General features: G+C 37.1%; 1 long non-coding RNA gene across 1 annotated transcript in view; it reads left to right on the top strand.

Moving 5' to 3' along the window:
* LOC105853916 overlaps positions 1 to 22,930 on the top strand; it is a 151,725-nt gene that overhangs the window by 95,199 nt on the left and 33,596 nt on the right. The gene's annotated exons all lie outside the window — the stretch shown is intronic.

Genomic DNA, 22,930 nt, shown 5'->3' with positions numbered 1-22,930 from the left:
TCACTCCTTGTGAGCCTAGGTTTGTTGACTTTAAAATAGTATCTGAAAGAGATTCCTGATGAGCTTCATCTCCTTGTCCTCATCTTTCACCTTTTGGATTTGGGCTTCAGACAGTCCCCAACATTCCCTCATCTGCCGGGATCTCCTGCAGATATTCAGGCATCCCGAGCATCTCTGACACCGGTTTCGACCTTGATTTTATGGCTTTGTCTGTTGCTGCACTGGCCCCTTCTCCCCATCCTCTTTGTGTGATTCAGTCTTGTGATGCCTTCCCTGCATTCCTTCCTCCATTAAGAAGAACTTGTAGTAAATTCAAAGAAATGAAATGTAAAGCATTCTAAAAATGATGACTCTGCTGAGAGGGGAGACAGGGTCACTGTTAATTTATTTTGGAATGCACACTGACGGGATTGAGTAGCTTGCTCATCTGGAAGTTCTTCATAAAAAAAGCTTGTTTGTAACACATTAGCAGGTAAAAAGCTTAATGGCTTCGTTGTTTTATAATCACTTTGTAATTAGGACCCTGAAGAAAATTTGGCACTCTGAGTTCATATAGGCATTTAATGAATGGATGGACCTTGAAGTGATTATTTTACGTGAAGTAAGGTATAAAGTGAAAGGTAGATATTGTGTAGTTTCACTCACCTGTGGAATATAAAAACTACATAAAATATATACACACATACAGTAGGGGTAAATCTTGAACTCATTGAAGGCATTTAATGATTTCAAGAGGGAACAGAGGAGGCAGAGCAAATGTCAATACAGGTGTTTTGGTGGAGGGTCAGTGAAATGTGTCCATGTGGAGAAATAAAAATTAACCCCCAAAATAAAAAAAAAAAAGAAAGTGAAAATTCTACTTAGTTTTTAGAGTTTAACTCTCTTTGATGATTTTCTGATGTAGTATGTTTAGAAAGGGAATCCATGGAAAGTAAAAGCACTCTATGATAAAACAGTTAAAACTAAGTCATTCTTGGAACTCAAACCAAGAAACCTGTCAATGGAGATTGTTGACCTGAGTTAATCAAAAGTAACAGCACTAAATATCTATCCTATCTGAATCAAGTTATGCACAATGATTTACTGAAATATATCCCCATGTATTCTTTCCCAGGAAAATGTAGCCAAGAAAATGTCTTTTTAAATGGGTGGATAAAAATTCAAATCTCAAATGGAGACTGATTATTTTAATATTTTTTCTATTTCATTGCTTATAGTTGATGGTATATGTCAGAGTGACTTTCATAGAACAGTTGGTCATGGAATGAACTTAACATGTAATCAAGATCTTAGGAGTCTGTCTAGACCACTTCAAGAAATTAATACAGGGAAGTTGTTCGGTACATATTTTAAGTTAGGGCAAAAAGATTGCTTGACTGATAAATACTAATAATCATAACCCTAGAACACGAGCAAAACAAATGAAGACATATTCAAAAAAGGCATATATATATATCTTGGACATCCAAAAGGAGATTGCAAAAAAGTTTTTTTTTTTTTAAAGATTTATTTACTTGTGCATACAGAACTGGGGTACAGGCCAGAGGCTCAGGGGCGGTGAGAGGCTTCACCAGAGACAGAGCGGGGAACAGAACAGGCAGATCGACGAAGTACACTGCTGAGGGGAGGAGTGGGCGGGCCAGGAGAGGTCTGCCATGCCATGTGGTCACCTCCAGGGCAGGTCGGGAATTGAACTCATGCGGAAGAGGCTTTAGATTCTCAGTGCTGTGCTTTAACCCACTGCGCCACCAGGGAGGGCCGCAAAAAAGTTTAAATAGAATAAAAAGTTTATTTTCCAAGAAAAGCTTAGCTTGAGAAAGGAGGTTTTTGTATTTTAATTTCACATGGAAAATGTACTGTCCTGATAAACATTTTTTGACATCTAAAGAATCTGGAGTATCTACAGGGAACTCTGATAATTTACAGTTGCAATAAGATGTAGCTATGTTGGAAGTAGGAACATATAAGAAGTGGTATTATATATTACTGTAATATATAATTATTCTGTAATTATATAAATATTCTGTAATATATATTACTGTAATATGTAATTATTGTATCAGCTTACAATACATATAGTGTCTGAAAGAGGAATGCCAAAGTTAAGCTAGGTGTTCAGAAAATTACAATTTTCTGAAGGCAGAATAATTTAATGAATTATAAAGACCACTTTGGAGTAAAACAAACAGTACATATTAGTTGATTTGCTTATGAAAATATTGAACATGTAGTGATAATACACAGAGAAAACTATTCTATTTTACTCTTGTCTCTGTACTACTAAGTTTTAAATTGAAAAATGTAAAACTTCTATAGTTAAAGAGATTTGAAAGCTAAGAGAAGTAAGAAAGATTTAACTTTAGTTTGGGGAGAATAGAGTAAGATCCCCTGAAAAGTTGTAACTACAGTGAATTCAGGAGAAATTTTTGACTAATTATTTTACTCTGGGCAGACCTAGAAAAGAAAAGTCCCCCAAAGTTAGTAATACCACTGGAAGATCTCCTTTATCACTTCATAAGTCTCTCGCCCAATCTTAGATGAAAAATAGCTCATGTAAATTTAACTCTACATATGGCTTCATTTCTGGAGCCACCCTATCAAATAAGAAAGCTTATTTTGACCATGCATTTAACTCATCAAATCATTCCAACAAGTTAACAAGTTCCTTGTTAACTTTAAGTTAATATTATTTTTTACCTGCAAGTGTGACATTTCCCTTCTGTATGGACCTGCAAATCTGTGGTATTTGTGACAGCCATTCATAATGATACTGGGGAAATGGCTGCAGATAAGGATAAGGACTCTCTCTAGTTTGGCAAACATCCTTCCCAGAATGTATAAACATAAGGCGTCTTGCGTTTTCCAGGGAAATTTTTCAGAAGTGGTGGGTAGAGGAGGCCGGGTGATGCTTTTCTAATGTTTTGGGAGGTGCTGTAATTTGAGTGGCAAGAAAACTGAGATGTGAATTAGTGTACCCTTCAAACTGGAAGGCCATTGTTAGGGTGAATTATTTGCTGTATTTTTCTAATTATTTTGAAGTTTTCTATTATCTAAATAAAAGTTGAGATGGATTACTATTTGTGCTTCAATCTTCTTACGTTTTCTACTCAGGCAAAAAGTTACTTAACTCCAGCTTTATTTAGATGACAAGCATTCTTTACACACCTTTCCAGACTTGATGGGTGAGTCAAGGGCAGAGAACTTCCCAGTTAACCATGTGAATGGTGCAAGGCCCAAGCTTCATAGTGACAGTGTATTTTATGAAGCTTTAGATGACACAACTAGAGTTGTAAAGTTAGAGCATTTTGTATTCATTCTTTAAGGTCATGTCATTATTTTTGTGTTCTCAAGACAATTTTCAAATGGAAAATAAGTTCTAGATATTAATACTCATTATTAAGAACACAATTCTGTATTGGTATTTTAGCTCAATAGTTTTATTTTTTCAATATTTATTTATTTATGCATACCGAACTGGGGCACAGCCCAGAGGTGCAGGGGCAGTGAGAAGATTCACCAGAGACATAGTAGGGAGCCGAACAGTCAGATCAACTGAAATAAACTGCTGAGGGGAGCAGTGGGTGAGACAGGAGAGGTCTGCTACGCCATGTGGGTCACCTCCCTGACCAGGGATCAAACTCATGCTGCAGTGGCTATTGGTACCTTCATAGTGCTGCACTTTAACCCTTTGCGCCACCAGGTACCTTAGTACAGTAATTCTTAAAAAATCTGGGGAGGGTAATTACTGCCCAAAATGGTAGGGAAAATTAAAGTCAGTTGTTATTTATTTATTTATTTTTAAAAGATTTATTTTTTTCATATAGAACTGGGGTACAGGCCAGAGGCACAGGGGCGGTGAGAGACTTCACCAGAGACAGAGTGGGGAGCAGAACAGGCAGATCAACGAAGCACACTGCTGAGGGGAGCAGCGGGCGGGTCAGGAGAGGTCTGCTGTGCCATGTGGGTCACCTCCAGGGCTGGAGATGGAACTCGTGCTGAAGTGGCTTTAGCTTCTCAGTGCTGTGCTTTAACCCGCTGCGCCACCAGGGAGGGCCCAGTCAGTTGTTATTTTTTTAAACTTAGTGAATGTTATTAGTCACCATCATTTGGTTAAGGTCTTCTTATGAAATTAGATCTCTTTTTGCTACTTGTATGTACTTATCTAAGGTATGCTTTTCTAGGACTAATAAAGGCATCACCCCTGTTAGGAACTATGAAGATTGTAAGAGTGTCAACCCAGATTTAGTTAACAGATATTCTTGAAGTTATTATTGTGGTGAAAGTGCCTCATCTTCTAAATCAAGAAGTGGAATAAAGGAAAGTTGTGCAAATCTTCCTCTGCTCATGGTTTTCTCATAATTTAGAAAGTGATAGAACATTTTTCAGTTGTTCATCTTTCAATTTATTTTCAATTTATTGATGTAGGTAAGATAAAGTTATTATAAAGACTAGTCAATAAAATTATAATTACACCTTTTCTATGGTCTTAGGAAAAAAGAAACTAAAGAGTTAAGTTTCTCCTCATTGTGAAGTAGCTGGGAGGGGAGAAACGAATTCTGCTGTACAGAAGTATAGGAGGGAGCTCCTTATGTACAAAACTCAGGGAAACAGTATCTTCACTTCATCATTTCCTTTCCAGATGAGGGCTTAAATCTCAAGTGTAGTCCCATGTTGTTTTCAAAATGGGAAAGTTGTGATCTCACAAACTGAGATATAATATAGCAAGAAACAGTAACATAACATCTAGTATAATTTACATATACAGTGTTTCATTGCAAATATAGAATATATTCTAAAATTTAGAATATAGTTCTTGATTATGTTCTGATGGAAACTATCAGCCATTTTTTTATACAGTCAACTGTTAAAATTGACAATTTTTTAATTTTAAATACTCAGTCACTAACCTGAGTTAGTTTCATCCTCAGCCCAAATGGGATGGCAACAGGGCAGCAGCCCAAAGTCCCCTGGTATATGAGCAACAGTTTTGTATTGGCAAGTCCCACTGCCTGCCCTGCCATGCCTGTGTCCTCAGTCCAGTCCCAAACCCATCATGGGATGAAGGGAATAATGGTGCGTAGTGGGTCAGATTGTCTGGATTGTGGATTGAGAACATGGGTTTGCAAGGGAAATTTTGAGGACTGTCTTAAAAGATGGGTGACACATTCTATGCTATCTTAGGGAGGCAGGACCCATCTGGGTCACAAGCACCTCTGTCCATTTTTTAAAATAATTCCCTACCTATAAAATGAATGTAAATGTGCATGTATGCATGCATAAACATCTGGACCAGGTAGGTTACTTTTGGTATTATTTTAAATAGTATAAAGCAATAGAATGCAAATTCCTCACCCATGGACTAGTTGTAATGAATTTTATATAAATGAAACATTGTTGTGCTTGTTACCATAGGGATGTAATCAGTATTATTAAAGATTTAGGAATAAAACTTGTAAAGAAAGTGAAAATTTCTATTCCGAGTCATTTATCTCGGAACAGAAATCTTTGTTAAGGGAGGGGTGTGCATTTAGCTTGTGCTTGGGAATTGGGGTTATTGGTATATTTCTTCTATTCCATAAGTAGGGAAGGTGGCTCATTGTACCCATGTGCCTTATGCTAAAGTCCTGTTATCCTTCCAGGAACTAAGAATGTTGTATATGCTACACAGAATGTTCTTACATAGTGTAGGCCCATTAAAAACGTGTGCTGATGTTTCTGAATCCTTCTAATGAGTTTTGAACCTGAAGGTGGTCTTTTGACCCTTAGCACAAGGGATTAGTAAATCCATCAGTACTTTGCAGTAAGTATGCCCTAAAATGAGGCAGAATCTCACTTTGGATTCTGGTGAGAGAATATTTATTGCATAACCTTCCCCCTTTGAAGCTACTAGTTGCTCTATAATTATGCATCCCCAGAATTGAGCTACCCAACTGTCACGTAGAGAAACAATGTCATATTTTAGTGACTACTGGAAGCCCAAAAGATTTAGTCAATGTCTTACCACTACTTCTAAAGTATTCCTGTTGAGCAGAGTTTTAGGCCAGGTCACCTCAGAGGTAGGAGACCTTCTTCATGATCAGCCTAGACTTCATTGGCCTTTTAATTGGCCTTCTAGAGTCAGCTTCTAATCTAATTAGACTTAATGTAACCAGAGGTGGAATGGCTTATCTATGACAAGAGGCTTTAGTTATGGGAGACACTTAGATCTTAGTGGACTCTTCATTTGCACAGAATGAAAGACAGCTTAGTTATTCTCTTCTTAAAGAGGCAGATAAAATGACATTCATGGAAAAGAAATTCAGAAACGGCTATCTATTTAGGGTTAAGAAAGTGTTTCTTGGTTCTCCTAAGGACAGTGAAAATTCAGGGAACTATAACCTTTCTTTGGTACTTTCCCCCTTTCTGAAAAAAAAAAAGTCATATTTTTGCCCATCTTTTTAAACTTTGTATAAGTTAAATCACATTTTAATTAGTACTGTGTATTTTCAAGCATTCATCTACAACAATAGCAACATTTCCTGGTTCCCTATAATTGGATATCTTGACATACAATAAAATTCCAGTTCCCAAAGTTGCAGTGTTTAAATTGAATTAACATGGACAGGTTTACAAAACAGCTAGGTTCCAAAACCATAGTGAAAAATAAGTAGCAGGAGAGGATGTAATTTACTATAAAAATAAATGATTGTCTTTGGAAATTCTGCTCTTTGGAAGGAACACCAAAGTTTTCTTGAGAGGAAAATAACAAGAATTAAATTACTTTTACTTATAGTCACATTGGATGACTTGAAATGATTAAAATAATACAACTTCTAGAGGAAGCTTATATAATCAATAGAGATTACTGGTAAAAGCAAAAATAAAAATAGTAAGGGTTATTAGGACTTTAATGATATTTTGTGTTGAAAATGTTAATATACTTTGACAATTACTAATGATGCTTCTGCTTAGTAATCTGTTAAACCTTTCTCAAATCTGACTTGAGGTTTCAGAAAGAATTTTATTCATATCAAAGGCATATTGTTGCTCAGGTGACTTTGAACAATATAAAAAGTCATCATCAGAAGACAAAATGATAAGTTAACTAATAACAATGACTGTATATTATGAACTAAAGTAATTGTTTTGAAAAAAAAAATCATGAGAGATAGAAGCAAAAACCTAAGAATTGTAACTTCAATATTGACTTAGTAACATCTGACAGAGATGCTAGTGATCATGAAGCAAAAATCAGACGTCGTCGTTATGTTCTGGTGGGATCCCTAACTCATAGAATCCATGAATATAATCAAATGGATGCTGTTTTATATACTGTTTGGTGCTCTGTTGTAAAACATAATGAACCAGAAGTCCGTGATTCCCTTAGTTTTCCAGGACCCTTGATCATTCCCCTACCTCACTGTTTCTGTCAGGTAATCATATCTTTCGTTCATCTTTTATACTCAGTAATGATCAACCAGTGCTTACTCAGAACCCACCATAAAAATAGATATATTTCTTCAATCTGTTTAGCCTTACTAAGAAAGCTTATGCCTAGAGGGAGCCCATTCAACAAAATTTACTCCAGTCAGTTCTCCCGCCACTGTGGCAATGAAAACATTGGTATGTTTGTATGCATGTATGTATGTATGCACATGTATGTATAGAGTTCTGTCTCTCCATTTCCTCCCCACAAAATAACTCATTTATTCTATCACTCAGCTAACATTTATTGAATTCTTTCTCTGTCAGGAGTTTTTTCTAGCCTTGTAGAACTTTAAAGGGTGATTCACAAGTTATTCAATCAGCATCATGGTCTGAAGGCTCTCTCTGCTACTCCTTCTTTACCCCCTTAGCTTCCAAGCTTTTTACAGTATATGTATGCATGTTTTTAAAATTTATTTATTTATGCATACAGCACTGGGGTACAGGCCAGAGGCGCAGTGAGAGGATTCACCAGAAACAGTGGGGAGCAGAACAGGCAGATCAACAAAGTACACTACTGAGGGGTGCAGCGGGCAGGTCAGGAGACATCTGCCACCATGTCAATCACCTCCCTGGGATCGAACTTGCATTGAAGCAGCTGTGACTAGCTTGCAGTGCTGTGCCTAACCTGATGCGCCACCAGGGAGGGCGTTTTACCTGTATTTTAAGACCAGAAAGGTGAGTTTGCTACCATTCTTTTGTGTATTGCACTAAAGACTGTTTACTTGTTAATCATTTCAGCCATTTATTTATCTTTTACCATTTTTCTTGTTGAAAAGGAGAAAAATTGACCCTTTTCTAAATTGTCTTCACTTATTACAGTAATTTCATAAAGTATGTCCCTGACATGTCTAAGTAGAGTGAAGAGTATTTCAGTGTTATTTGGCTTCTTAACACAAATTCTGTTTGCTGAGTTAAATTTTCTTCCGGTAATGCCTTTGTTGCCATAGATATCATGCTCGGGACTTATGTTAAGAAAAAAGGAAACACAGCAACAAAAACCTTATATTTAATATGGCATTTAAGGCACTGCATTTCTGAATGAGTTCTGTGGTAAAGTGTCATTGTCAAAACATATTGAGGAAAAACAAATATGAACAGGATGATATTTAGATTTTAGAGCATTATCTAATAGCCACACTACTTTAATTATTGAAAATTAGCATAAGCAACTCTGCCAATGCAATGTGAAAGGTATTTCTTTCTCATTAATTATAGAGACACCCATTTCTTGGCATTCAGAATCACTTGTGACTATTTAAAATACAGTAATTTAAAAGTGGAAAACAACTTTTGAAGCTTCAGTTTGGGGGTGATTTCTGAGGGGAAAGAATTTGAACATATGGCTGCTTGATCATATAAATTTATAGTAAAGTTGGTATCTTTGATGTTATACAGCTATTGTACATTTTTCCTTTTATAGAAATAAATGCCAGCTTTAGAAGTCACTCAATATATAAAATCTTGTATAGAAAGCTAAATGAAAATTGTATTTTATGGTTGTGGGAGAGTCCATTGTTCCAGGGACAAGATGGTACTCCTGGAACACAGGATCACTTCATTTCTGCAGGTGAGACTCCCTGGTAGAGATTTATACCTGAGTGCCTTAAGGGATTTGTTATCAATATGGCAGGCAACCTCTGTTGGCAGGCCACCTCTGATAGCTTCTTGCCACCTACATGAAATTCTCAGAGTGAGAATGTTCAGTTCTCCCAGATTATTTGGATTCAGGCTACAAACTTATGTGAGAAACAGTTTCATGTGGTCATTCATTGTTGGGTGTGGGGTTCTCCTTTGACCAGTGACAGCATTAAAGGCTCATGATTTTCTTTGATACAAACACTCTGGGTTTGTATCGGTGCTTCCGGAACTTCCTTACTTTGATGGCACAGCCTTTTGGATTGAGGGTTTCGCTCCATAGATCTTAAAATTTCAATACACTCTGGACTTTTCTCTACATGTCTAAGCTCTGGAAGGTCCTGAAAACATAAGTCATGGATATAAAATTAGGCAACTGCCTTTAAGTAAAAGTCAAGTTTAGAACTCATGGTTTTATTCATCTTATTTAGAGATTCCAGCACAAGAGTCTAGGCTTACCCTTTCACTTATTTATTTTGGCTTCTGAAATCCTTTACAGTGTACAGAGCATTTTTTTTTTAATCAACAAAAAAGTATTTCCCCCTGCATTTCCAATAGCTTTTTGTTGGTGTGTCAGTCAAGGTATCTAATACTGCTGAAAATAAATGTTACGTTTTTTAAAGCAGTCTAAAAATAAAGCAGTGTATTTAGATTAATGCTCACATTTGCTGTTTTTCCATTCTCATGTTTTTCCATCTCAGACCTTGCTGGTATAATCTTCTAGTTTCTCCAATATGTCCTGTAGCTGTACCATTGTTGAAAGTCTGTTGTTGTTGATCTTTTACAATATCTGTTAATTTTAAATGACTCTTTGTGAATTCAATTCTGTGGTCCCTTTTATTTTCATTTCATTTTACTTTCCCTAATTGGAATTCATTGTGCATTCTAGTTCTGGACATTTATCTATTTTATTTAATTCCTGGAAAATTTCAGCTATTATCTCTTTGAATTATCTATCCAAAACTCTGTTCTTTTCTTTTGTAACTTCAGCTAGTAATAACATTAAACCTCTCAGACTCCTCAAATGGTTTTACTTCTTATTTTATTCTCTATCTTCCTTTCTTGCTTTCTCCTCCCCTTCTCTTTGACTTTCTGATAATTTCTTCTAAGCTATTTTGTAAATCATTCATATTCTCCTTATTTATTTTTCTGTGGTTTAATTCACCATTATTATGTAGTTAATTTTTTTTTAATCTGGATAAACTCCATCTTCATAACTTCTATTTTTTATAGTCTAACTCATCATTTTAGGTGGCCTCTCCATTGCCCATGATGATTTTTTCATTTTTGTCTTTGAAACATTACACATGCTGTATTTTATACTTAGTGTCTGAGAATTATAATATCAGAAGAGTTTGAAGGTACATTTGGGCAATTGGCTATTTTGATCACTTACATGATGCCTTGTTTATTTTTCTTCTTTTTAATTTGATAGATTTAGACATGTTGTGGGAGTCCCTATGAGGTTGGCTTTTGCCATGTACCAGGTGTGCTTACCCAAGACCGGTATTTTGATTTAAATTAAGTGATTTATTAATTTAGGGTTTTTAGAACAAGTGGTCGGTAAGCATTTAAATGCTGTCCATGATCTGACTTTGGCATATTAACTGTCAAGAGAGAGCAACATCTGTTTTGCTGTACTCATACCAACACAGCAGTCAACAGATTTGGCAGTCATTTTTTTTTTTAATTTACATTTTTTTTCTAAGAGTAGACCTCAGAAGAGGTACACACTTTAAGGGTTGTCTCTGTTCAAACTATTGCTTTTTATAATACAAGCTCTTACTGAGCATCATCAAATGCCCTGAGATACTGCTGATTTCAGTAATTTCTGTATCTATTGTTTCTGTTCTCTTAACATTGCCTTTTCATCTCCAACTTTACTTTTAAATGTACGTCTTTAATATATTCACTGGTATCATTGGATTTTTGGGGTACACGAAAATTTTCAGGATATTCCCAGAAAGAGAAATTTAAGTTAGTCTTCTTACTTTTATAGCTTTTTTCAAAATCATATTTTAAAATAGATTTTATTATCTAATTCTTGGATAATAGTATTGTTAATGTTGATAATGGTCCAGGGAAGAAAAAAATACCTTACTTTTAAATTAAAATAAAATAGGAATATAAACTTTTTAAACATAAAATGCTATTTGTCCAGAAGTAATTAAATAACTTGTTCATTACTGCATATTCTGCTATCTTATGTTATTTATTTACACACTTTTCAGACTTTTGATAATATTTTTAATTATGTTGTGTATCTTTTCCTTATTTCCTGCAACAGGTTTGCATGTAATTCTAAATTGTAATTATTTGTCCTACTTACAATGATGTATTGTGTTTCTGTGCTACATTATTTATTTCCTTGAGAGAGGAATTCAGTACTTCACCTCTGGCAAAGTCAGCACAAGAGAATGGTCTTCTTTCTTATCTTAAAGTTTTTTTTTTTAAGTTCATTTTATCATAAATATGTCTTGTTTCATGACCATGCAGTTATATTTATGGCTTCTGTGGGAAATATTGTTTTATTCCATGTTTTCTTAGTTTGTTGATAAAAAGCCAAATATTTAATATCACTGTAAGAAGGAATACAATCCACTGATTTCAGTAAAAACATTTTCTGATTGATGAAGCTTACAGAATTGATGACAGGGTAAATAGAACCAGCTATCAAAGTGCAAAAGCAAAACAGCAAATCGTTTGAAATCCCAATTCATGTTGAACAAACCTGAAAAGTTTTTATATATCTTATTTTGGGTAGGTGTGTTAAATATTATTCTATTTCTTAATCACCAATAGAAATAGTTCTCTGTGGGACACACTTCTAAGCATTTAATAATGGTAATATACTTATCCTAATAGCCCCTATATACCTCTTTGCTATAGAGGAGGACACAAAGACAATGGTGTGAATAACTTGCAGATGATCAGATCGATAACAGAAAATGAAGTCAGAATTTAAAAAAATATATATTTATTTATGCATAAGAACTGGGGTACAGGCCAGAGGTGCAGGAGCGGTGAGAGGATTCACCAGAGACAGAGTGGGGAGCAGAACAGGCAGATTAAGGAAGTACATTGTGGAGAGGAGCAGCGGCCGGGACAGGACAGCCATGTGGGTCAGCTCTGGGGCCGGGGATGGAACTTGCATTGAAGTGGCTACAGCTGACTTCTCAGTGCTGCGCTTTAACTTGTGCCACCAGGGAGGTCTTGATTTGAGCAAGGTTGTTGAGTTTCTTTATGACTTCCACCTAAGTCTTTTGAAGACTAGTTTTCAACTTCATGTGCAATAATGTACTCTCACTGCTTTTTGAATGATTGATCTTAAATGTATTTGGATTTTAAAAAGCTGTGATCACTCAACAGAATCTTTCTTGACACAATGTCAGTAAATAGAAGGCTAAATGAAGTCAAAGCAACTTGGAGGGCATATTTCTGTATAAACGACACCCAAGGAACAAGGTCTTACCAAGTTTTATATTTCAGGTCTTCACCAGTGGCAGAACTCAGATTCTAAGGTCTCCCTCAGTGCACTGACCAGAACAGCCTTAATAACTGCTTCAACTTCACTAAATTTCAGACAGACTTCTTGTCTGTTGGCTTCCAACCTTTTCTGGGAGCATCTGTATTAAAAAAAAAAAAAATCCATTGTAAATTCTTTCTCTGTGCTTGTGACATGTAAGTCTTCTACCAGGCTCTTGACAGCTTTATGACCTACAGATGTCTTTCTCTATGACCTAGGGTCCTTCCCTTTGAAAAGTAATTGTCAAGAAAGATACAGTCTCTGTCTTCTGGTCTCTGTAGGAGGTTAGCAGCCTAATGTGATACCTGCCAACTAGCAAACAGGTGGCCTGATCACTTTGCTCATCCTACTTCCTAATCGCTCCAGTCCTTCCCCACTAGGTCATAGCTCTCCTCAGTGTTTAAAAACAAAAGACTATTTCAGCAGATTTGCAATAGTCTTGGTCACTATTACAGTTGGTGTTTCTAAAGTAAGTTTTCCTTGCTGGTTTTTTTTTTTTTTTTAAGGTTTATTTATTTGTGCATACAGAACTGGGACACAGGTCAGGAGTACAGGGGCGGTGAGAGGCTTCACCAGAGACAGAGCGGGGAGCAGAACAGGCAGATTGACAAAGTACACTGCTGAGGGGAGCAGCAGGCGGGTCAGCAGAGGTCTGCCGCGCTATGTTTTCACCTCCGGGGTCGGGGATCAAATCCTCTCACTGAGGTGGCTGCGACTGGCGTGCAGTGCCACGTCCCAACCCGCTGCACCGCCAGGGAGGGCTTCCTTGCTGTTTTAAGTAAGTGTCCAGTGCCGTTTTTCTCAAGCTATCTCACCACATGTATGGAGGTTGGGAGTAGACTTTCTGCAGAATCTGCAGTGAATTGTTTCTATGAAAGGTTAATATAAATAGTTGTCTACCCAGACTGTTTTCTTTTTTAGTTATTGTCTTAGCTAGAATTACATGATAATTTTTTCTGAGAGGGCTTCTGCCTGTGGAAACTCAGATATATTGCAGTGTTAATGGGAAACAGAAAGTTAGGATTAGAGTCCCCAATAAAAGAACTTTTTAGTGTTGTTAAGTTCAACAAATATTTATATAAGCGTTCATTCAATTAACATTCATTGGCAAGCACCAGTATCCTTTATAAGTGAAAATAAATGAGATAAACTCCCTGGCTTCAATAGGCTTCGATTCTATTTATATATTATAAGTAACAAAATTTTATCACATTTTCCAACTGAATTATGTTCATTGAGGTAAAATAGATTTGCATCTTTGTATCTGCTCTAGAAGTTGTAGGTTAAAACCTCTATAAATATAGATGTTCATACTGCTCTTCACCAGTGCTTCAACAGCCCTCCCACATGTTCCGTGTGTCCCTTACTCTGATTGCCTCAGTTCTGCAGTTGGAGTTTATTTCTGGTTTGATTTTGATTGACTCTTTGTTATGTTCTGTATATATTCCACTTATAACTACTTGTCTTTCTCTGTCTAACTTATTCAGCTTTATGTTACCCTCTGCAGTTCCATCCACATTGTCACAAATGGCAGCGGTTTATCCTTTCCTCCTTTTTTTTTTTTTTTAAGATTTACTTATTTGTACAGGGACAGTGAGAGGCCTCACTAGAGACAGAGTGGGGAGCAGAACAGGCAGATCTGTGAAGTACACTGCTGAGGGGAGCAGCGGGTCAGGAGAGGTCTGCCACACCATGTGGTCACCTCCGGGGCAGGCGGGAATCGAACTCATACGGAAGCGGCTTTAGCTTCTCAGTGCTGTGCTTTAACCCGCTGCGCCACTAGGGAGGGCCTATCTTTTCCTTCTTAAGACTGAGTAGTATTACATTGTACATGTAAATCCCGTGTTTTTTTTTTTTTTTTCCTGATCCATTTCTTTATCCTTAAGTATTTAGAATATTTTAAAAAGAGATTTATTTATCTGCACATACTAGAACTGGGGACCAGGTCAGAGGTACAGGGGCAGGAGTGTGAGAGGATTCACCAGGGACAGAGCGGGGAGCAGAACAGGCAGATCCACTGAAATACACCGCTAAGGGGAGCAGTTGGGAGACTGGAGAGGTCTGCTGCACCATGTGGGTCACCTCCCTGGCCAGGGATCAAAATCATGCTGCAGTGATTGCAGAGAGCTTCATAGTGCTGTGCTTTAAACCCTTGTCCCACCAGGGAGGGCCCGAGTATTTAGACTACTGTAAAAAGGACTACAATAAACATAGGAGTGCAAATATCCCTTTAAATTACTGTTTTGCTTTCTTCAGACAGATACCTAGGAGTGGAATCGCTGGTTCATATGGTAGATCCATTTTTAATATTTTGATAAATCATACTGTTTTCCATCACAACTGGACCAGTCTACGTCCTTCTCCACATCCTTTCCAAAGGTCTTTTTTTCTGACCTTTTTGATGTGGGTCATTCTCGTGGGTGTAAGATAATATTCATTTTGGTTTTGATTGTATTTCCTTGATGATCAGTGATGATGACAGTCATGTACCTGTTGTCTGTCTTCTTTAGAGAAGTGGATATTTAGCTCTGCTGCCCATTTTTTGATTGGTTTATTTGTTTTCCTCTTAAGATGTATATATCATTTGTTGTTCTTGGATATCAGTCCTTTGTCAAAAGTGTTGTGTGCAATTATTTTCTCCTACTGAAGGTGTCTTTGTTGTTGATAGTTCCTCTCATTGTGAAGAACTTTCTTAGTCTGATGCCTCCCATTTGTTTATATTTGCTTTTGCTTTTCTTGACATTGGAGATGAATCCCATAAGACATTTATGAAGCCAGTGTGTGGAGCATCTTCCCTTTTTTTCTTCAATGTATTTTATGGTTTTGTGTCTTATATCCAGCCATACAATTAGCCCACATTATGTTAACTGTATTCTTTTAAAGATTTATTTTATTTATACATACACGAACGGGGATGTAGGCCAGGTACAGAGGGTGAGAGGATTCACCAGAGACAGAGTGGGGAGCAGAACAAGCGGATCCACTGAAACATACTCCTGAGGGGAGCAGCAGGCAAGATAGGAGAGTTCTGCTGTGTCATGTGGGTCAGCTCCCTGGCCAGGGATTGAATTCAGGTTGCAGTGGATAGCTTGAGAGCACTGAGAATTTTAACCCCAGTGCCACCAGGGCAGCCCACGGGTTAACTTTTGTGTAAGGTACGAGATGATGATCTAGTTTCATTCTTTTACATGTGGCTATCTAGTTTTCCCAACACCATTTGCTGAAGAGACTTATTTTTTCAGCATATACCCTTGGCTCCATTGACATAGATTAAGTGCCCTTCTTTAAATAAATAGAACAATACTAAAATTCATATAGAATTACTAAAAACCCTAAATTTTTAGGCTCACTGCAGTCTAAAGCAGTCCTGGCAAAAACAAGAATGGTGGTCTCACACCCCCAAGCTAATACTACAAAGCTCTAATAATCAAAAAGGTATGAAACTGGAACAAACTGATGGGCTAGATTTGAGAGCCCACAAATAAACCTGTACATTGTTTAAGGATGAGTGAAATCCTAGGCTGAAAAGTATATGCATCATATCTCTGAGCATTTGTGTTGTGTTGGTGAATACAAAATAAATATGTGCAAATGGTAAACCTTTCAATAATGCATTGCAGTTGGGGATTTTTGTATATTCTCTTCTCTTATGCTGTCCTCCAGTCTTCTGTTAAAGACCATAACTGCTGACATACACTTTGTAAATTATGACATTAAATTCTTAGTTGACATAAATTGACCTTTGCAAATCACTAGGGTGGCTAAGTAGAGCAGGAAGCTGAGTTCTGGAGGAGAGAGATAATTGCACAATTCAGTACAAACAGACATGCTTGTGACATTGGGGGAAAGAGAGGAAGCACTCTGTATGAGGCAAGTAAATTAAGGACTAGAAACTTGTGTGAAATTCAAAATTACAATGTATGATTTTTTTTCTGAAAATATCTTAATTAGCATATACAGCATACCTCTGACTTTCTTTTTCCATTGTTCATTATCTTTACATCAGCATTGTGTGTCTTCAGGTTATTCCAGATGAACTAATTTAAATGCTACTATATTTTTGATATGTGATAAAATCACTCTGTCAAACAGTAATGGTATTTAACTTCCGTTTCCATCCTGAAGGTTGCACATGCTCATTGCTGTATATTGTGCAAATTGAAAAATCGCTTGCACATTTTGTATGTGTGCCACTCAGTTTCTAGGGTAACATTCCAGTGAACTCATGTGTGTGACTTGATAGTGTACTTCAAAAACTGTACTAATTAGAATAGTCATCACTATATTGGTCTATCAGTGTTAAATAATGAGAAAGCACAAGTCTGAAATGAATTGTTTTTCAGGAAGACAATCTATTTCTGAGAGGGATTTTGTGCAAAACAACTTTGTTCTGCTGTAAGCTTTAAATTAAATCTTGTTACCAACCAGAAGTTATAGACTATTGATTTTCTTAGCCATTAATTCACCCAAGGCATTACCTCAGTCTTTATATCATTTAACTGCTTTAATTTACTTATCCAAGATAAGGATAATCAGCTTCCTTTACCCTTTAACTGGGTAAATCAACTGAGTAATTTCCTCTAATTAGATACTGTTGTATTGCAAGGAAATACATCTCATAGATCTCCGACTGATATCTTCTTATACACTTAGACACACACACATCAATAAAATCATGTTAGTTTGATAAAGAGTGATTGAAACCTTGCTTTGCATACCACGATGCTTTGGCTATCAAAATTTTGCTAGCTTGTGTGTGTGTTTGTGTATATGGCAGAATAATAATTAAAAAATAAAATATAGTGAGCTGTCTATTATATAAATATTGTATTTCACTGGCTTCAAATTCAAATGTGATTAAAATAAACAAAATCTTCACATGGCTGTTTAATCTAGACTATTAAATCCTATTAAGATTTCAGCATTTATTCTTTCATATGGTATGATCACAGTAGGCCCACTGCACTTTTTTATTTAACTATACTACCAAGTATGCTCATCTGTAATTTTAACTTCCAAGGAGACACCCTGTAGTCTATCTAGTCTTTAGTTTATCTAATCTGTCTCCTTAAATCTCAGCCTTATCATATCATATTGTAATCTTTATTAATGTAAATAACAATGGACCTTTTTTTATTTTTTTAAACAAAGCCCTGTTTGTAAAACAGGCTACATAAACTTAGAAAATACTTCTAAACCTGTTCTCCTGTTTTGCTTTCAACATACTTTGAGGTTGGTAGGGAAGGAAATATTTTTCTTGACTAGTCATCTTAGCGTTCCTAATTTCGCCTCAAGCGTAACATCCACAAAATTAACCCCAATTGTCTCCCTACTCATTCATTCCTACCAGAGGAAACTAGATGTGACCCCTCTGCTACTCTCTGATCATTTTCTACCTCCCACCTCCTCTGTCAGGATGCATTATTGTTGACATGCTTTGCCTCCTGCACCTGCCTCCTCTGTTTTCACATCTCCCCCATTTTCTTATTTTCATCTCTGTGCAGTTAACGTATTCTAGAAGCTTGCCTTGACTCTAGCGTTTTTCTCCCTTCATACTGCATCATATACTACCAAACCATCTTCACCTGACAATTTTAGCAGACTGGCTAAGAAAACACCTGCTTCTCCCCTTTCCTTTGCCTGTGTTCAGGCTCCTCCTGGGTATTTAAGGGACTTTGTGCTCTGACTGTATCTTGCATTTTACACTATCATTATTTACTATGTCCCAGCACGGCTTATTTATCACTTACCCAAGTGGCTCTGTTTCTCTTTTCCTATCTGTTCTTATCATATCTAACAGCTGGAATCTAAGCCCACTTTATCAATTCCGTGGCTCAAGTTTAACTCACCTTCCAGGCATTAATTTTTGTAGCTTAGAGCCTAGCATTTCATTTTTCATTAGTGTAGCTCATTGTAGCCACTTAGAGGTGATATTGTAAATGCTATTTTTTTTCTATGTAAAATTAAGTATCTGAACTGCCTACTTTGGAAAGCTAGGTGGCATATTTCATGGAACAGCATAAACCTTTTTCCCTTTCATGGTCTTCCTTTTTTTCTGAATTTCTTTAACTGGCTAAGCTTTCATCTGTTTGAAAGAAATTCACATTGGCACCCAGATGGTAAGATTCGCTTTTCGTTTGTCTTTCAAACTAAAGACATGGATGCTGCTTCTCCTTGAAGTAAAAATAATTTACATTAAACCCTAACTATAGGCATCATGGTGACTTGTGCTGGCTGCACGTCACTGTGGTCTAGCGTGATGTATTACCCAGAACAAAGTAATGGCCAGTATCCACAAGTATCATTGAAATCATTTGTTTTCCTTTCCTGTACTGAGCAGTGATTTTACAGTGAGCATGATGTACAGGTCTGATTCTTTGAGGTGATTATTGAACCTCTCAAGGGCCAAGGGTGACATTAAATCTCACTCATGAGATCATCGTTCACAGCACCAAGCTAAAGCTGGTAACATTTAGATGCTGAGAAGAGTATATAGAGAATTATGGAAACCGTCCTTTTCAATCCTTCTCTAAAAGTAGCTTAAAGAGATAATTTTCAATAATCCAGAACACTTTTTCTTGAAGGGAAACAAACCTTTAAAATCCCTGTTTCATAATGTAGAGCAATGAAAAACGTGGAAAGGACTGAACTCTGCCAAGCGCCCCCAAACTGACCTGACTCGTTGTCACTCCAGCACTGGCTCAGGAAAGTGTGAGGTTGACTCGGCTTCATGAAGTGATGCATTGGTGACTTTCCAAGGTGGGGTGTTTTTAGCAAGTGCCATGGAGGACAACAGAACAATGGGATTTCATTTTAGGGAGGCTTATTTTCATTTAAAAGTGACTGTTTCCTTATTCCATTTATTTACTTATTTATTAAAAGATTTACTTTTTATTTATGCATACAAGAACAGAGGTATGATGGGTGGGAGCATTCACTAGAGACAGAGTGGGGAGCAGAACAGGCAGATCTACTGAAATATACTACTGAGGGAAACTGGGGATGAGACAGGAGAGGTCTGCGTCTGAGCTCCTTGGCTGGTGATCTAACTCATGCCCCAGTGGCTGGCAACAGCTTGATAGCCCTGAGATTTTAACCCTGCGCCACCAGGGAGGACCCCCTTTCTTTTTCTAATATCTTCTTTTATTGTGGCAAAGTACACATAGCACAAAATTTACTATTTACTCATGTTAAAGTGTGCAATTCAGTGGCATATAGTAAATTCACTATATAGTACAGCTGTCACCTCTGTGTAGTTCCAGGAGATTTTCTTCACCTCAAAAGGAAATCCTGAACCTACTCAGCAGTTACTTCCTGCTTCCTCTCTACCCAGGTGTTGGTGGCCAGTGGTATGCTTTTGTCACGATGGATTTATCTCTTCTAGATGTTCCAGGTACATGGAATGACTTAGTATGTGGCTTTGTTGGTCTAGCTTACTTCACTTAGTTATGTTTTCATGGTTCATCCAGGACGTAGTGTCCATCAGTACTTTCTTTATAGCTGCACATTATTCCTTTGTTTGGTTACTCCATATTTTGTTTTTTTTTTCCATTCATCAGTTGATATTTGTTTTGGTTGTTTCTTTTTATTTACTGTGAATAATGCCGCTGTGAACATTGCTGACAAGGTGATTTTAACATCTGTTTTTGATTCTTTTCCATACATATTTTGGAGTGGCATTGCTGGATCATGTGTTATTCCATATTTAACTTTTTGCAGAATCAATAAGTAATCTTCCACAGTGGCTGAATCACTCTATACTCCTGTCAGCCATTTATGACAGTTCTAATTTTATCACCTCCATTCCAGCACACTATTTTGTTTCCTTTGCAATTTTTTAGGTATAGTAATTCTAATATGTGGGTTGTACATATTGTGACTGTAGCTTGCATTTCCATAACATTTAATGATAGAGTATATTTTCTGTTAGCCATTTATTTTCCTTTCCTAGTACTCTAAAATACCTTATGATTCTAATACCTTTAATCTATAGCATTAATTAATTCAACCTGACCCTTCCTGGTGGCACAAGGGGTTAAGATGCAGCACTGCAAGGTCACGGTAGCCGCTTCAGTGCGAGTTCCATCCCCGGCCCAGGAGGTGACCACATGATTGGCAGACCTCTCCTGACCCGCCCACTGCTCCCCTCAGCAGTGTACTTCGTCGATTTGCCTGTTCTGCTCCCCACTCTGTCTATGGTGAATCCTCTCACCACCCCTGAACCTCTGGCTTGTACCCCAGTTCTGTATGCATAAATGATAAATTTTAAAAAATTAATTCAACCTATATTCTTCCAAGGATTATCCACTAGGATAATACTGTAAAATGGTAAACTAATTTATCATTTTTGACTATTCTGTGCTGTTTATTAATAATTTTACACACTTCAACTCGAAGCCATGTCGTATTTCCAAAAAAAAAAAAGAATGTATTCATTAAAATAAGGTTTCAAGTGTCTTGCCCTTTTTTCCCTCAACCTTATTTTCAAGGACCTTTCACTAAATTGAATAATCCAGTGGGTAGTTGAGTGGTTGGTAGTCTGAGAAGACACTGTCTTCTGCAAGGATATTTAACGAGAACACAGTTTTACTCTTAAAAGTCCCCCAGCCCTATTCGTTTCTCCTGTTGGGTTATCTTTCATAGCTCTGTCATTTTACTTAGAAACAGATATGCCTCCTCATTGAGAATAGTATTCTGAGTAGCAAGACCAACTGTCTCCTTCCATTCTGATGACTCTCTTTCCTCTGACCATAACTTCTCTCTTGAACAGAGGGACCTCCCTGGTGGCGCAGCAGGTTAAAGCACAGCACAGCACTGCAAGTGAGCTGCAGCCACTTCAGCATGAGTTCAATCCCTGGCTCCGGAGCTGACCCACATGGCCCAGCAGACCTCTCCTGAGCCACCCGCTGCTCCCTTCAGGACTGTATTTCAGTCATTCTGCCTATTCTGCTCCCCACTGTGTCTCTGGTGAATCCTCTCACCGCTCCCACACCTCTGGCTTGTACCCCAGTCTTGATTGCATGAAAAAAATAAATCTTTAAAAAAAAAACACACACACATTAGGCAGAACTGAGATAGGGTTTTCCTGTGTCTAGGTAATTAGCAATGGGAAACTTACTCTTTCAGCTTATTTTTATAACCCAAATTTGGTGGGACATGTGTGGAAGTGGAGGAATCCCAGGTCTGGGAATTTTTTTATGGGGTTTCCGGGAGTCTGAGGTGGATCATGTGTTAACCAAATTGATTTTGTCTAGGACTTCCTTTTCATGGAAAATGAACAGCTTTTCTGTTTTTACTGATTATTCTAGATGATGCTTTGTTTTTACCCTGACTTCTACTTAGTTGCTTATGTGTGTCCACCATTATCAAAAGAACAATGTGATCAGTGTGCTTAATGTTACAAAGAAATTTTGAAGCACATTATTTTCTCTTTAAAATGAAGTTCTATGATTTACCTAATGGTTCTATGCCATACACATTTCAGGGGTGCTCTTCACACATAAACAGGTGTGTTACCTCACCACACCCACCACCAAAGTTCTAGTGCCATTCACATTACCAGACTGACCCCTCTACTTTTTTCTCACACCCCTCTCCCACTTCTCCCCTGGTAACCACTATATTTTTTAAAGTCTAAGAGCTATTTTGTGTTGTTTTCTTTGCTTTAGTAACTTATAGTCCAGAATGACAAACCCTGTGGTATCTGTCTTTCACCTTCTGACTTATTTCACTTACTCACCCCAAAACTTCCATTCATTTTGCTGGAAAAGGTAAGTTTTCATCATTTTTATATCTGAATGTTATTCCATAGAGTATATATACCCTTTATCCAGTCATCTGGCAATGGAAATTTTGGTGGTTTTCATGCTGTGGCTATCGTGTGTGGCTAGCTTATGAACAGAGGACTACATGCATCTTTTTGGTTAGTGTTTTCCTGTTGATTTCAGATAAATACTAGAAGCAGTATTGTGTGGACACCAGCTTTTCTATTTTTAGATATCTTTTCGAAGAATTTCATATCATTTCCCATGGAAGCTGCACCAATTTATAGTCCTACCCACAGTGTATGACATTTTCTTTTTTCCACATCTTTTCATTAGATCTTTTCCAAGATATATTGGAAATATATGCCATTTCCATATTTTGATATGAGCCATTCTCGTAACCATGAGGTGATAGTTCTTTGTAGTTTTATATTTTTATTTCCCTAATAATCAGTGGAGTTGAATATTTTTTCATGTGCCTTTGTGCCAACTAAATGTCTTCTTTGGACACGTACAATTTGCCTGTTTTTTGAGAGGT

Source organism: Condylura cristata, unplaced genomic scaffold (genome assembly GCF_000260355.1).
Source record: "Condylura cristata isolate star-nosed mole 26May11 unplaced genomic scaffold, ConCri1.0 scaffold00021, whole genome shotgun sequence".
In the NCBI taxonomy this organism is placed as follows: Eukaryota; Metazoa; Chordata; class Mammalia; order Eulipotyphla; family Talpidae; genus Condylura; species Condylura cristata.
Note: the sequence above shows the minus strand (reverse complement) of the source record. Positions and strands in the feature narration are given on the sequence as shown.